The sequence below is a fragment of the Delphinapterus leucas genome, unplaced genomic scaffold (assembly GCF_059928025.1).
Source record: "Delphinapterus leucas isolate spDelLeu-1000000601 "Yukka" unplaced genomic scaffold, BTC_Dleu_Yukka2 spDelLeu_asBTCV2_sq25, whole genome shotgun sequence".
Lineage (NCBI taxonomy): Eukaryota > Metazoa > Chordata > Mammalia > Artiodactyla > Monodontidae > Delphinapterus > Delphinapterus leucas.
The window spans coordinates 13396412-13410082 of NW_028322234.1; the positions used below are offsets into that span (position 1 = coordinate 13396412).

General features: G+C 46.9%; 1 long non-coding RNA gene across 1 annotated transcript; it reads right to left on the reverse strand.

The window, feature by feature from the left end:
- Positions 1 to 1084: 1084 nt before the first annotated feature.
- Positions 1085 to 13642, reverse strand: LOC149744085 (uncharacterized). Its single transcript, XR_016391517.1, has 3 exons — positions 13407 to 13642; positions 12323 to 12465; positions 1085 to 8309 (listed from the first exon to the last, which is right to left on the reverse strand). It is a non-coding gene; the product is annotated as an uncharacterized LOC149744085 (long non-coding RNA).
- Between the last annotated feature and the right edge of the window lie 29 nt (positions 13643 to 13671).

A 13671-nucleotide genomic window follows, 5' to 3' on the forward strand; every position in this document is an offset into this window, starting at 1 on the left:
GAGTAAGCTGTCGGCTGGGCCTGGAAGGATTTCTCCTACTGGATCTAGTGTGACAGGGGCCAGCTGGACAGGCTATGTAATTTGGGGGGCCCAATGCAGCATGAAAATGCAGGGCCCCTTGTTCAAAAATTATTCAGAATTTCAGATAAACAAAATGTTAGTATATACATAAAATGGACTATTATTCATCTTTTAAAAGGAAGGATATTCTGACAAACGTTACAACACGGCTGAACCATGAGGACATGATGGTAAGTGAAATAAACCAGTCGCAGAAAGATAAATACTGTCTGATTCCACTTATGCGAGGTCCCCAGAGGAGTCAGATCCACAGAGACAGGAAGTAGATGGTGGGAGCCAGGGGCTGGGGAAGGGGGATGGGGAGTCGGTGTTTGATGGGGACAGTTTCAGTTTGGGAAGATGAGAAAGTTCTGGAGATGGCAGTGGGGATGGTTGCACGACAGCGTGAATGTGCTCGATGCTGCTGAGCTGAACACTTTTACAGATGATGCATTTTATGTTATTTGTATTTTACCACACTTAAAAATGAAGTTTTTAAAGATGTATTAAGAATTTCAGGATGGCAACAGCAGAGCATGAAACTGAGCACGGACCAGCCCGGGGACCAGACGTTGCCCCAGTTGGCTGCGTCTTGCATCCCCCTCTGGTGCAGCCAGCAGACCTCCCAGCGCAGCCAAGATGCTGTCGCCCTCGGTGCCCAGGCGGGGAGACACCTGCTCCCCACAGCTGATGTTTTCAGCACCTGGACAGATGCAGCCCAGGTCTCTCTGTATGAAAATCCACAGTGCGTTTGCTGGCAGACATACTCGGTACAAAGAGAAGCAAGCTGGGTGGTGATCGGGTCCCAAGGGCAGAATTTTGGTTTCCCTCCTGACAAGGTCTGGGTGTTGCAGGTGGAGGACTGCCCCTGCTGGGGTCCCAACCGAAGGACCCCAAGGGGGGGCCTCGGACACAGTCACCTAGAGAGGGGAGCAGGTCAGGCCCGGCTCTGAGCGAGGACGAAGTTTGCTCCCCTCCCCCCATCACCTACCCCACATCCCCCCTCTCCCATGCTCCCCTGGCTGACCTAGGAGTCCCTGCTGGACTCCTGGCCCTGAGGGAGGGCGGCAGGGCCTGGGCCACCTGTGCCTCTGTCCCCACAGCTCACCTGTCCTCAACCTCTATCCTTCCAGTCATTCTTTTTTTCAGTCCGCACATATTCACCGGGTAGAACATTTTAAGGCAGGTGGGCCATCAACACACGAACATAAACACAGTGTGGTCCATCCATACAGTGGAGTATCATTCAGCCGTAAAAAGGAATGAAACACGGACAGACACACTACAACATGGATGAAGCCAGAGAACGTGATGCTCAGTGAAAGAAGCCAGACACAAAAGGCCACACATTATATGATTCTATTGATGTGAAATGTCCAGTACAGGCAGATCCACAGAAAGTAGATCAGTTATTTCCAGAGGCTCGGGGAGGAGGGAACGAGAGCTGCTGCTTAATGGGCACAGGGTTTCCTTCTGGGGTGAAGCAAATGTTTTGGAACAAGATGGAGGTGGTGATTGCACAACCTTGTGAGTGTAGGGAAGTCCACTGAATTGTCCAGTTTAAAATGGTGAATTTTCTGGGAATTCCCTAGCAGTCCAGTGGTTAGGACTCTGTGCTTTCACTGCTGAGGGCATGGGTTCAATCCCTAGTCGGGGAACTAAAATCCTGCAAGCCGCACAGCACAGCAAATAAAATAAGACAAAATAAAATAAGACAAAATAGAATAAAATAGAAATTTCTGATACCGGAATTTTATCTCAATTAAAAAAACAAAAATCACCTTAGGGCTTTCCACTGCCAAGAGTTTGACATTCGTGGTGGATCAGCTGACCCAATCATGCGTGCTCAGCCCATGTGGGGACCCCATTCGGCACTCCAAATCGGTCAGCTCACGTAGGGAATATTGAGTCTATTCATGCACAGATATTAGCGTGCAACGGGCATTAACTAAAGACGTGTCTTAGTTTGCTAGGGTGGCTTAAACAACAGAAAAACTTCTCACAGTCCTAGAAACTAGAAGTCCAAGATCAAGGTGTCAGCAGAGTTGGCTCCTTCTGAGGGCTGTGAGGGGGAATCTCTCTCTCCTAGCTTCCATGGTTTCTGGCAATCTTTGGCGTTCCTTGGCTTCTGGTAGCCTGACTCCAATTTATGCCTTCACCTTCACATGGAATTCTCCCTGTGTGCGTGTCTGTGTCCAAATAAGGCCACCAGTCCTATCGGATTTGGGGTCCAGTATGACCTCATCTTTATGAATTACGTCTGCAATGAACCTATTTCCCAATACGGTCACATTCTGAGATCCTGGGGGTTATGACTCCAACACATGAATTTGGGGAGACATAATCCAACCCATAACAACCTACAATGCGCTGGTTCTGAGAGTACAAAGATGAGCCCAAAAGGACAGTCCCTGTCCGCATGGAGCATGTGCTATGCTGGTCAAGGCTGAGCACAGCAAACAAGTACAGGACCGGAGCAGAGGTGTCTAGAAATGCGGGAAGCCGTTTGATATTGTTGCGACCTCCAAGCGCATCCTCAGCTAAGCCTTCTCCTTGCCCAGGGTCGAAGCCAATCTTAGAAGTCGCTTGGCACTTTCCCAGCTGTGTGTTGGCCACATACAGCAGAACTGCGTGTTGCTTCACAAGAGATTGGAAATTTAAAAAGAAGCACAACCACAACCTGATGCTTCACTATCCATTGTTAGAGAAGAACAGTGAGCCTCAAGAAGGGACAGCAGAGGGGCCCAGTCTAGAGGGGGCTCAAGCAACTGGGTGGGGATTTCATCCAATCAGGAGGGGCCAGAGTAGGCAGGAGGACGGAGAAGCCATTGGCGGAACTGGGCAGGAGGAATCCAAGGGCAGTAGGGGCAGGGCTCCTGGGACGACTCCGTCCATAGACACAGCGGCACCTGCCAGAAGCCGTAAGCAAAGCCAGAAGAAGACAGAGCCCTGGTGGTGCCGGCATTGTCAGCCTGGACCCCAAGCTTGGTCGCGGCAATCCCCTCCGTTCTGCAGAAGGCTCAAAGGCAGAGGGCCTGGGAGGGATGGGGGGGAAGTCTCAGCATTGACGATCCCAGCCTCCCACATCACCCATGTCGTAGAACCTGCCCTCAGTCCTGCCCCAGCCTTCCTGTCTTTGTCCTTTGGTGACGCTACTCCTGTTCCTTGCATATTAACTGTGTCCTTTATTTTCTGTATTCTGATGATTTGACATCTTGGGGCCTTGGTGATCTGGGAGAGACTCCCAGGGCTAGCTAATTCCTAGAGAGAGTAAGCAACTTACCAACAAGTGCACCTTTTGTGTTGGTGGACAAATCCACCAGTCCAGAGCCAATAGCGGCAACCACCTCCTTTATCAGGCTTTCGCACTCCAGGAGGTAATATCCCTCTGCCCTGATCACCCTGGCACCAGGTGCCAGACAACTAGGGCCAGCCCCTACACCCGGAGCCTGCTGAAGTTATTCAAATTAGCCAAGCGTAAGCCTGCCTACGCTTCCTTGCCCATTTCTCCCCATGGAAACCACAATAAAGGCTGCTGCACACGCTCCCCGCCAGCCCCACCTTCCACCCCCCACCTCCTGACCAACCCTGGCCACCAACTCCTAATTTATCCCTCCCCCCCTTTACCCTTTGGTAACCATAAGTTTTCTACGTCTGTGAGTCTATTTCTGTTCTGTAAATATGTGTCACTTTTTAGATTCCATTTGAACTATTTTTATGGGTCCAGTTCAGTGGCATTCAGTACATTCACTTTATTGGGCAATCATCCCCACCATCCATCTCCAGAATTTCCTCATCACCCCAAACCGAAACTCTATCCCCATTAATCACTAACTCGCCATTTCCTGTGTATATTCTTTTTTTCTAAATTTACTGAAGTATAGTTGATTTACAATGTTGTGTTAATACCTGCTGTACAGCAAAGAGATTCAGGTATTCATACATATATTCTGTTTCATATTCTTTTCCATTATGGTTTATCACAGGGTATTGAATATAGTTTCCTATGCTGTACGGTAGGACCTTGTTGTTTATGTATCCTATACATAATAGTTTGTATCTGCTAATCCCAAACTCCCAATCCTTCCCTCCCCCACTCCCCCTCCCCCTTGGCAACCAAAAATCTGTTCTCTATATCTGTGAGTCTGTTTCTGTTTTGTAAATATGTTCATTTGTGTCGTATTTTTGATTCCACATATAAATTACATCATATGGTATTTAACTTTCTCTTTCTGACTTACTTCACTTAGTATGATCATCTCCAGGTCCATCCATGTTGCTGCAAGTGGCATTAGTTCATTCATTTTTATGGCTGAACACTATTTCATTGTATACATGTACCACATCTTCTTTATCCAGTCATCTGTCGATGGATATTTAGGTTGCTTCCATATCTTGGCTATTGTAAATAGTGCTGCCAGGAACGTTGGGGTGCATGTATCTTTTCAAATTATGGTTTTGTCTGGGTATATGCCCAGGAGTGGGATTGCTGGATCATATGGCAACTCTATTTTTAGTTTTTTGAGGAACCTCCACACTGTTTTCCACAGTGGCTGCACCAGTTTACTGCATTACCACCAGCAGCATAGGAAGGAGGGTTCCCTTTTCTCCACACCCTCTCCAGCATCTGTTATTTGTAGACTTTTTAATGATGGCCATTCTGACAGGTGTGAGCTGGTACCTCATTGTAGTTTTGATTTGCATTTCTCTAGTAATTAGTGATGATGAGCAGCTTTTCATGTGCCTATTGGCCACCTGTATGTCTTCTTTGGAACCCCGTGTTTATTCTTAATAAGTAATGTTCACTGTGCAAAGCATACAAGGTCCAAAGATGAGTGAAGGAAAGCTCCCCCTCCCTCTGGTTTCCCAGCCACCTGGCTTTCCTCTCTCGAGCTGCCTGTGTGTATCCCTCCCGAAAAACTCTGCACATTCAAGCCAACTATAGGTCTATGCTGTATTTTAAGTGGGGAAGGGGAAGCGAGGCCACCAGATCTGTGTTTTAAGCCCACCCAAATGCTGAGAGGAGAAAGGCTCTTTACATGTAGAGTTTCGTGCATTTCAGAAACTGTAGGCTTATTTAACAAATGTTTTCAGATTCATCCATGCTGTAGCATGTATCAGAACTTCATTCCTGGGAATTCCCTGGCGGTCCAGTGGTTAGGGCTCAGCGCTTTCACTGCCAGGGCCCGGGTTCATCCCTGGTCAGGGAACTAAGATCCTGCAATCCACATGGCCCAAAAAAAAAGAAAGGAAGAAAAGGAAAGAGAAAAGAACTTCATTCCTTTTTAAGGCTGAATAACATTCCATCGTATGGATGGACCACATTTCGTTTTTCCATTCATTCATCAGTGGACACCTGCATTGCTTCCACCTTTGGGTTATGTTGAATAATGCTGCTATGAACATGGGTGTGCCAATACCCCTTTGGTCCCACTGCTTATTTTTTTCTCTCTTCCCTCCCCACCTCCCCTTCCTGGGTCATGGTAACAAAGGAGTTGATAATGGCACCCAAGACTGAAGAGACAGACCTTAGCGTGATAAGGCCAAAGAAGTAAGCTAAAATCATGCCCCACTGTGACTTTCATGGGTCCCAGGCACTGTTGCCTTCATGGGTCCCATCCTTCACGAAAAAAAGAAAAAAAATTTTAAATTATATTTTACAACTAAGTTGGCATAAAGATGACTATAATTCCAGCTAGATTATATATATTTTCCTTCTTATTTAAAAAAAAAAAAAAAGTGAAACATTTGCAAGGGCCCCCAAAGTGTCGTGGGCCCTAGGCAACTAATAGGTAGGTCAGCCCTGCTAAGAGGTCAGGCCTGGTTCTTTGAAAGGCCTGATCGCCTTAGAAGCCCTGCATCTACTGCCTGACTGTTCCACCCACACCCTCCATAGACTCTAATAAGCGCAAATAATTGTGAGAAGAGAGATGAGGTTCCAGAGAGAGAGAGTGTCCTCAAGGGCCACTGGAGATGCTAGAAGCCCCTCCCGATCGCCCGCCTGCGATGGCCAAGGGCACTGCACCACGGCCACGCCTGGAGGTTGACAACCAGGTGTGTCACCGACCTGCACCATAAAAGGTTTCCTTGTCCCTGAGTCCTGAGCGCCCTGACTCCTGGCTGCTCAGCAGGCCCATCTGCCACGTCCCCTTCGTTTGGGACACTGTGATCTCCTAGCGACCACGGTGGCCTCCTCACTGGAGCCAGAGGGGGAATCTTTCCACAAAACAGAGCTGACCGTATGGCTCACACAACACCCCGCCACGCCCCATTTAAAACTCCCCGGAGCTCCTGGCTTAGGCGACCCTCGTGATCTTGTCCCTGCCTAGTCTCTCCGGCCAAGCTCTTTTGCTCCCCCTGACATTTCCCCAATCTGTCCTCATCCCCTGCTGGTGCTGTCCCCACAGCAAGCCTTCTAGTCTAGCTGCCCTTTATGGCTTCTTTCAAACGCCTTCGATTTCCCCATCCTAGCACTTGAGTGGCTTAACTTCTGGAGGCCTTTGCTTCCTTGCCAGGAAAGGGAATGATGCCACCAGCTTCACAGATATGAAGGAGGATTCAAAGCCTGTCTTACAGACGGCCCTTGCTTTCACATCACCTGGTCTGGGCACAGCCGACGGGGCCAGGGGTCTATGCTGTGACCTGGGTCCGAGGCTCTGCCCTAACCGGGCCAGCTAGATTCTCTTTGTTGACGTGGTCAGGACGGGCAGCTTCCTTTCCCTCTGCAAGCTTTGGGTGCCGGTCTGTACGAGAGCGCTAATGATAGCATCCGCCTTGAAGGCTGGTGGGCTGGTGCTAAATGAGACACCGCTTCCTGGGGCCTAGCACGCCGTCTGGAACAGGGAAGGCACACAGCCAGTGCCAGCAGCTATTATTATTCCTGGGGAAGGAGAACAGGAGAAGGAGGAGAGAGTCAGCCGGGTAGAGGGGGCAGCAGAAGTGGGAAGGAGGCCAGACAGAAGGGAGACAGATGGCGGAGGCCCGTGGGCAGCAGAAGCTGGGTGTGCGCAGGGGCTCTGAGCCTGAGGGGAGAGGTAGAGGATCTGTTGTCTGAGTTTGCATGGGCTGCCCTAACAGAGGACCACAGTCTGGGCAGCTTACACAACAGAAATTAATCTTCTCGCCGTTTTGGAAGCTGCAAGTCCACAGTCAAGGTGTCTGTAGGGTTGGTTTCTCCTGAGGCATCTCTGCTAGCCTTGCAGACCGCTGTCTTCTCCCCGTGTCTTTACATGGTCGTCCCTCTGTGTGTGTCTGAGTCCTAATCTCCTCTTCTTATACGGACACCAGTCATACTGGCTTAGGTCCCACCCCAGTGACCTCATTTTACCGTAATTACCACCTCAAAGGCCCTCCCTCCAAACACACATCCTGAGGTCCTGGGGTTAGGACTTCAATACATGACTTTGGAGGGACACCACTCTGCCTATAACAGCTGGTGAGGGGGTCGTTGGGAGAAGGGGAGCAGGAAGGTTGGAGACAACAGATTTCTCTTAATAACCAAGTGCCTGCATCCCAGTCTGAGGCTGGAGGGACAGTTCAGTTCTGCCCATGAGGCCCAGCTGCAGGGTTAGATGCCCGTCCCCCCCCCGCCCCGACTCAGGCTCCTTCCATCCACAGAGGGCCTCCCTAAACCAATGTGTGAAGCACTTGGCACACTGCCTAGCCCAGTAAGAGCTCTACAAATCGTAGCTATTATTGTTCTAAGGATTATTTGATCAGTGATATTAATTTCAGAAAAAAATACCAATGAGGTCAAAAATATTAAGAACCTGATTATATAACGATTACCGTTACCGTAAAATTGGAGCTGTGGCATTATTAAACCTAGAGCCTTCATAAAATACAATAATAAAATGGAAAAAAATGTTAGGACTAGAAGACATTGACAGAGGCGTTAATTGCAGCGAGAACTGAATATCATCCTACTGAGTGTATAAAAAAGAAGGAATTGATCCAGCAGTTGCCCCTGTTGGGATTCTTCCAAACGAGGTTAAAACTTACCAGCGCACAAAAACCTGCACGTGGATGTTTATAGCAGCTTTATTCATAATTACCAACCAAGACGTCCTTCAGCAGGTGAGTGGCTAAATAAACTGTGGTACATCTGGACAGCACTACAAAAGAAATGACCTACCCAGCCATGAAAACATGGAGGAGACTTAAATGCACGTGACTAAGTGAAAGAAGCCCATCAGGAAGGGCTACGCGATGTATGATTCCAACTCTATGACATTCTGGAAGAGGCAAACCTATGGAGACAGTAAAAAGATCAGTGGTTTCCAGGGGTTATGGGGCAGGGAGGGATGAATACGCAGAGCCCAGAGGAGTTCTAGGACAATGAAATGATTGTCTGATACCGTGATGGTGGATACAGGTCGTTGTTCATTTGTCCAAACCCATAGAATGTTCAACACCGAGAGTGAACCCTAATGTAAACCATGGACTCTGGGTGGTGATGATATGTCAGTACAGGTTCATTGATTGTTACAAAGGCACCACTCTGGTGCCAGTGTTGACAGTGGCGGGGAGGCTGTGTGGGGCGGCTGGGGGGCAGGGATTATATGGGAACTCCCTGGACTTTTTCTGCCCAATTTTGCTATGAGCCTAAAACTCTAAAAAATAAAGTTTTATGTTACAAAAAAAAAAACCCAACAGAAGATGAAGAATGGTCCCTAATTATTTTTTTTTTACGTTAATGCCATATTGAGACTAGTAAGGCGAATACATTAAAATTATGCATCTATTCATTAAAAATAATGACACAGACACCATTTCCCCTATTAGCAATATCTTAGACTGGTAGGAGACATTTGTTACAATTAAGGAACTGATACCGATACATTATAATGAACTGAAGTCCATACTTTATTCAGATTTTCTCAGATTTCCCCTAATGTCCTTTTTCTGCCCCAGGTTCTGTTTGTTACAACTGTAACAAATAACGTTTGAGTTAGCCCTCAGTCTTGGCCTCCCCAGGCCATAGAATCAAATTGCTCTAACACTTACAAAGAGTGTAGGTGGGGCGCAGCCTCTAAAGTAGCCTCCAGGACCTCCTACCTCCTATATTCATGCTCTGGTCTGATCCTGTCCCCTTGAGGGTGGGCAGGACCTAGTGAGTCCCTTTTAACTAACAGAATATGACAAATGTGGTGGGATGTCACAGCCAAGATTTGGTTACAAAAGACTGTCTTGCTGGCCCTCTCTTGCACCCTCGGATGGGAGCCAACCGCCATAATGGAAGCAGAAACTGAAGAGGGTCGCCAGGCAACAGTCAGTGGGAAGCGGAGGCCCTTCATCCATCAGCCAGCAAGGGACTGAATCCTGCCAACAGCCACGTGAGTGACCTTGGAGCAGAACCTTCCCCCAGTTGGGCCTAGGCGGGCAAACTTCCGGATGCTTGTCATCAAAGTGCCCCAGTACCTTTATAAAAGAGGCCCCAGAGAGATCCCCTGCCCCTTCCACCATGTGAGGACACACAGCGTTATTGAGGTACCAGTGATATACACAAGCTGCACACATTCAGTGTATACAATTTGATGAGTTGGGGCATCTGCACACAGACCCCGTCGCCACCATCAAGGTGATGAGCACGTCCATCATTTCCAAAGTTTTCTATGTATCCCTTTGTTTTGTGTTCTGTGTTTGGCTTTTTGTTTGTTTGTTTGTTTTGAGGGGCGTGGGGAGGATGAGATCTACCCTCTTTTATTTTCACTTTCTTTTTGATTGATGTATAGTTGATGTACCATATCATATAAGTTACAGGTGTACAATATAGTGATTTACAATTTTGTGTGTGTCAATCCCAAACTCGCTATGTATCCCTGCCCCCCACCCTTCCCCCCTAGTAACCACAAGTTCGTTCTCTAAGTCTGTGAGTCTGTTTCTGTTTTGTAAATAAGTTCATTTGTATCACTTTTTTTTTAGATTCTGCATATAAGTGATATCATATGATATGTCTCTTTCTCTGTCTTACTGAGATCTACCCTCTTAAGAAATGTTTTAAGTGCACAGTACAAGACTATTAACTGTAGGCACCAAGCTGGCGGTATGAGAGAGCTCTAGAATTCACGCATCTTGTGTATCTACCCCCGATCCCTGGCAACCGCCATCCTACTCTCTGTTAAGCCGTTACATTTTGGGTAATTTGTTGCAGAGCAGTAGATGAATAATACAAAGAGTCTTTCTGTGATCATCTTAGCCCCAGGTCTTGCCCTTCCGGGGACACCATGCACACACTGCCGCGCACACACTCCCCATTGCCTTGGTCCATGTCCCACTCCTGGCCTTGCTGTTGACTGTACCCAGCCCACTGTAACACACACTCACTGGACGGCACTGGGAAGGTTTCCAGGCAGCCTGGGGTTAGTCTGCTGATCCGGGAGAACAGACTTGTCTTAGTCAGCTAGGGCGGCTATAACAAAACACCACACCCACTGGTGGCTTCAACAACAGACCATGATTTACTAGTATGCTTTGCAGGAACATGTAGATCAATCACAGTCACCAATGACACACCAAGTCACAAGACGAAGCTGGTAAGTCTGCAACTGAGGTCTTATCAGGGAGCTGAAATCACAAAGACCCCTTCCCTTTTACCTTTTTTTTGCCTTTAAGAAGACCTAAACAGACATTTCTCCAAAGAAGACAAACAAATGGCCAACAGGCACATGAAAAGACGCTCAACATCGCTAATTATTCGAGAAGTGGAAATCAAAACTACGATGAGGCACCACCTCACACTGGTCAGAATGACCATCGTTAGAAAGTCTACAAATAACAAATGCTGGAGAGGGTGTGGAGAAAAGGGAACCCTCCTACACTTTGGTGGGAATGTAAATTGGTACAGCCACTATGGAGAACAGTATAGAGGTTCCTTAAAAAACTAAAAATAGAGTTGCCATATGATCCAGCAATCCCACTCCTGGGCATATATCCAGAAAAGACAAAAGCTCTAAGTTGAAAAGATACAGGCACCTCAATGTTCAGAGCAGTACTATTTATAATAGCCAAGACATGGAGGCAACCTAAGTGCCCATCAACAGACGAATGGATAAAGAAGATGTGGTATACGTAATGGTATATATAATAAGTAATGGAATATTACTCAGTCATAAAAAAGAATGAAATAATGCCATTTGCAGCAACATGGAAGGGCCTAGAGAAAAGCTTACTAAGTGAAGTAAGTCAGAAAGAGAAAGGCAAATACCATATGATGTCACTCATATGTGGAATCTAAAAAATAGTACAAATGAACTTATTTACAAAACAGAAACAGACTCACACACATAGAAAACAAACTTATGTTTACCAAAGGGGAAGGGGGGGAGGGATAAATTGGGAGTATGGGATTAACAGATACACACCACTATATATAAAATAGATAAACAGCACGGACCTACTGTATAGCACAGGGAACTATTTCCAATGTCTTGTAACAAACTATAATGGAAAAAAATTTTTTTAATCATTACACATATACATATATGTATATAATTGAATCACTTAGCTGTACACCTGAAAGTACCACAATACTGTAAACTAACTATACTTCAGTAAAAACAAAAACCTTGTGCCCACAGCCAGCCAGCAAGATGGATTTGAGATGAGTCTAGGTCTCCCATCTTCCAGGTTGGTGCCTCTTCAACTAATTAACCTTTCTCTGCTCCAAAGTCCAATGTTTCGGTTTGTTTGCCTCACTGTTCCTTGGGCACACAACCTTGAGTTTGACAACACATATATATTTGTTTGCATACATATGTTTGTTTGCATATACATAGAGAAAGAATGCTAAAGCAAGTGTAGCAAAATGAATCTAGGTGAAGGGTATATGAGTGTTCATTATAGTATTCTTGCAACTTTTTTGTAGCTTTGAAAATTTTCAAAATAAAAAGGTGGGAATAACACAAACCACCCTCACTCTACCCCATATGTCCCTCCAGCTGTCATCATTTCACCTTCTAAGCACGGCAAAGATTCCTTGGAGGCGTCTCTGTTCTCTCTCTCTATGTGGTGGTTAAACATTTAATAACTGGCCCTCCAAACAAACCAGAAAGCTACCGATCTGTAGTGTTTGTCAATTCCTAAATACTCCCACCACGGCCAATTTCAGGCTATTAATGTGGTGTCATTAAAGACAAAATGCATAAGAGATGCACCGCATATAGTATGGTATTTCCAGCCTACAGATGTGATATATGCAAATAACCTCAGTAACATAGATAGTAACATAATTAAGAAGTGCTGAGTTTTGAGTAGTTATTACCTTTGTTTTAATATAATCCAGTTGATCGTAAGTTTATACAATCAATTTTTAAATAATGGCTGTGTTTAACAACTGGCCCCAAAATTCCTGAAAATTTGATAGTTGGCTCTTGCCAGGCAGTACAAGCTGGCTCCAGTACACCTCTGTAAAAAAAAAAAAAAAAAAGAAAAAATCTCAGCCCACTGAAACCTGGCTTCCACAGCCACCATTCAACCAAAACCCTCTAGCCTGTCTCCCCAGGGACCTCCTCCATACTACAAAATGAAAAGAACGATAGATAGAGCTCTGGTCTGGTCTGCCTTGCTTGAGTTCTCTGCAACATTTAGCACTGTTTACTCTACCTGCCTTTTCCAAGGCCCTCTAGGTCCTCTTCTGACCTGCTGACCAGTCCTTCCCAGTCTCCTTTAAGGGCTCTTCTTCCTCCATTTGACTATGGGGCTTTGATGTGCCCCTCTGACATACTCCCCCTGGGTGCCCTTGTCCAACTCCACGGTTTCAACTACAACTAAGAAGCCCAGACCTTTTTCTCAACAACCAACCTGTATATCCCAACCTCTTAACTAGTTTGCTCCTCTTGCAGTAAAGACATTTCAAACAAAGCCGAGTGGAAGCCCTCATCCCTTCTGTCACCTCGAGGTGGAGGTCCTGAGTTACAGGAAACGCAGGTCTGTCCAATCCTGAAGCCAGGGAATGTATGTTGCCTCCCTTTCAAGTCCCATAGACCTTATCACAGTTTAGTAATGCAAAAGGTTTCAATAGGGCAAAGGCAACATACATTAACTCTCCCCGGGGTACCAGCCCACCACCCCTCCCCAGCCTCAGATTGCATGGCCATGTCAAGGTACCGCCACTTGGTGGCGGCATTCTCCAAATGGAAAATAGTATCTGGGTGCTGACATGACAGAGGCTTGAGCTTCTTCAGGGCCAGGTGTATCAATTCACAATGAATCGATGGAGGGAGGAGTAGTCCACCCCCACCCAGGTCTCAGCTTCCCGTTCCTTTTCTGGACCAAAACCAACAGGCGCCTTCCCAAAGTGCTGTACAAAAGTGGGCTCATTCGCCCTTGCTCGTGAAGCAACTCACTTGCCCGTCTGTTGGTCACTGTCCATCATTGTCAGTGAGAGCCAGAGTCAGTGGCTTTCGGGCTGGTGCGTCGGTGTGGGTCGCTCTGTTTACCCGTTCTTCCGGCCACGCGAACCCCGAGTTGCCAGTCGGAGAATCACAGCTCGCGACAGAATCCACACCCTCAGGTTCCGCCCCCCCGCTGTTTTACCCAACCATACGTCTCTGCCTCACAGGAGTACCCGCCCCCCAGGTCACATCCAGTCACAGTCCCCGCTCTTCCGAA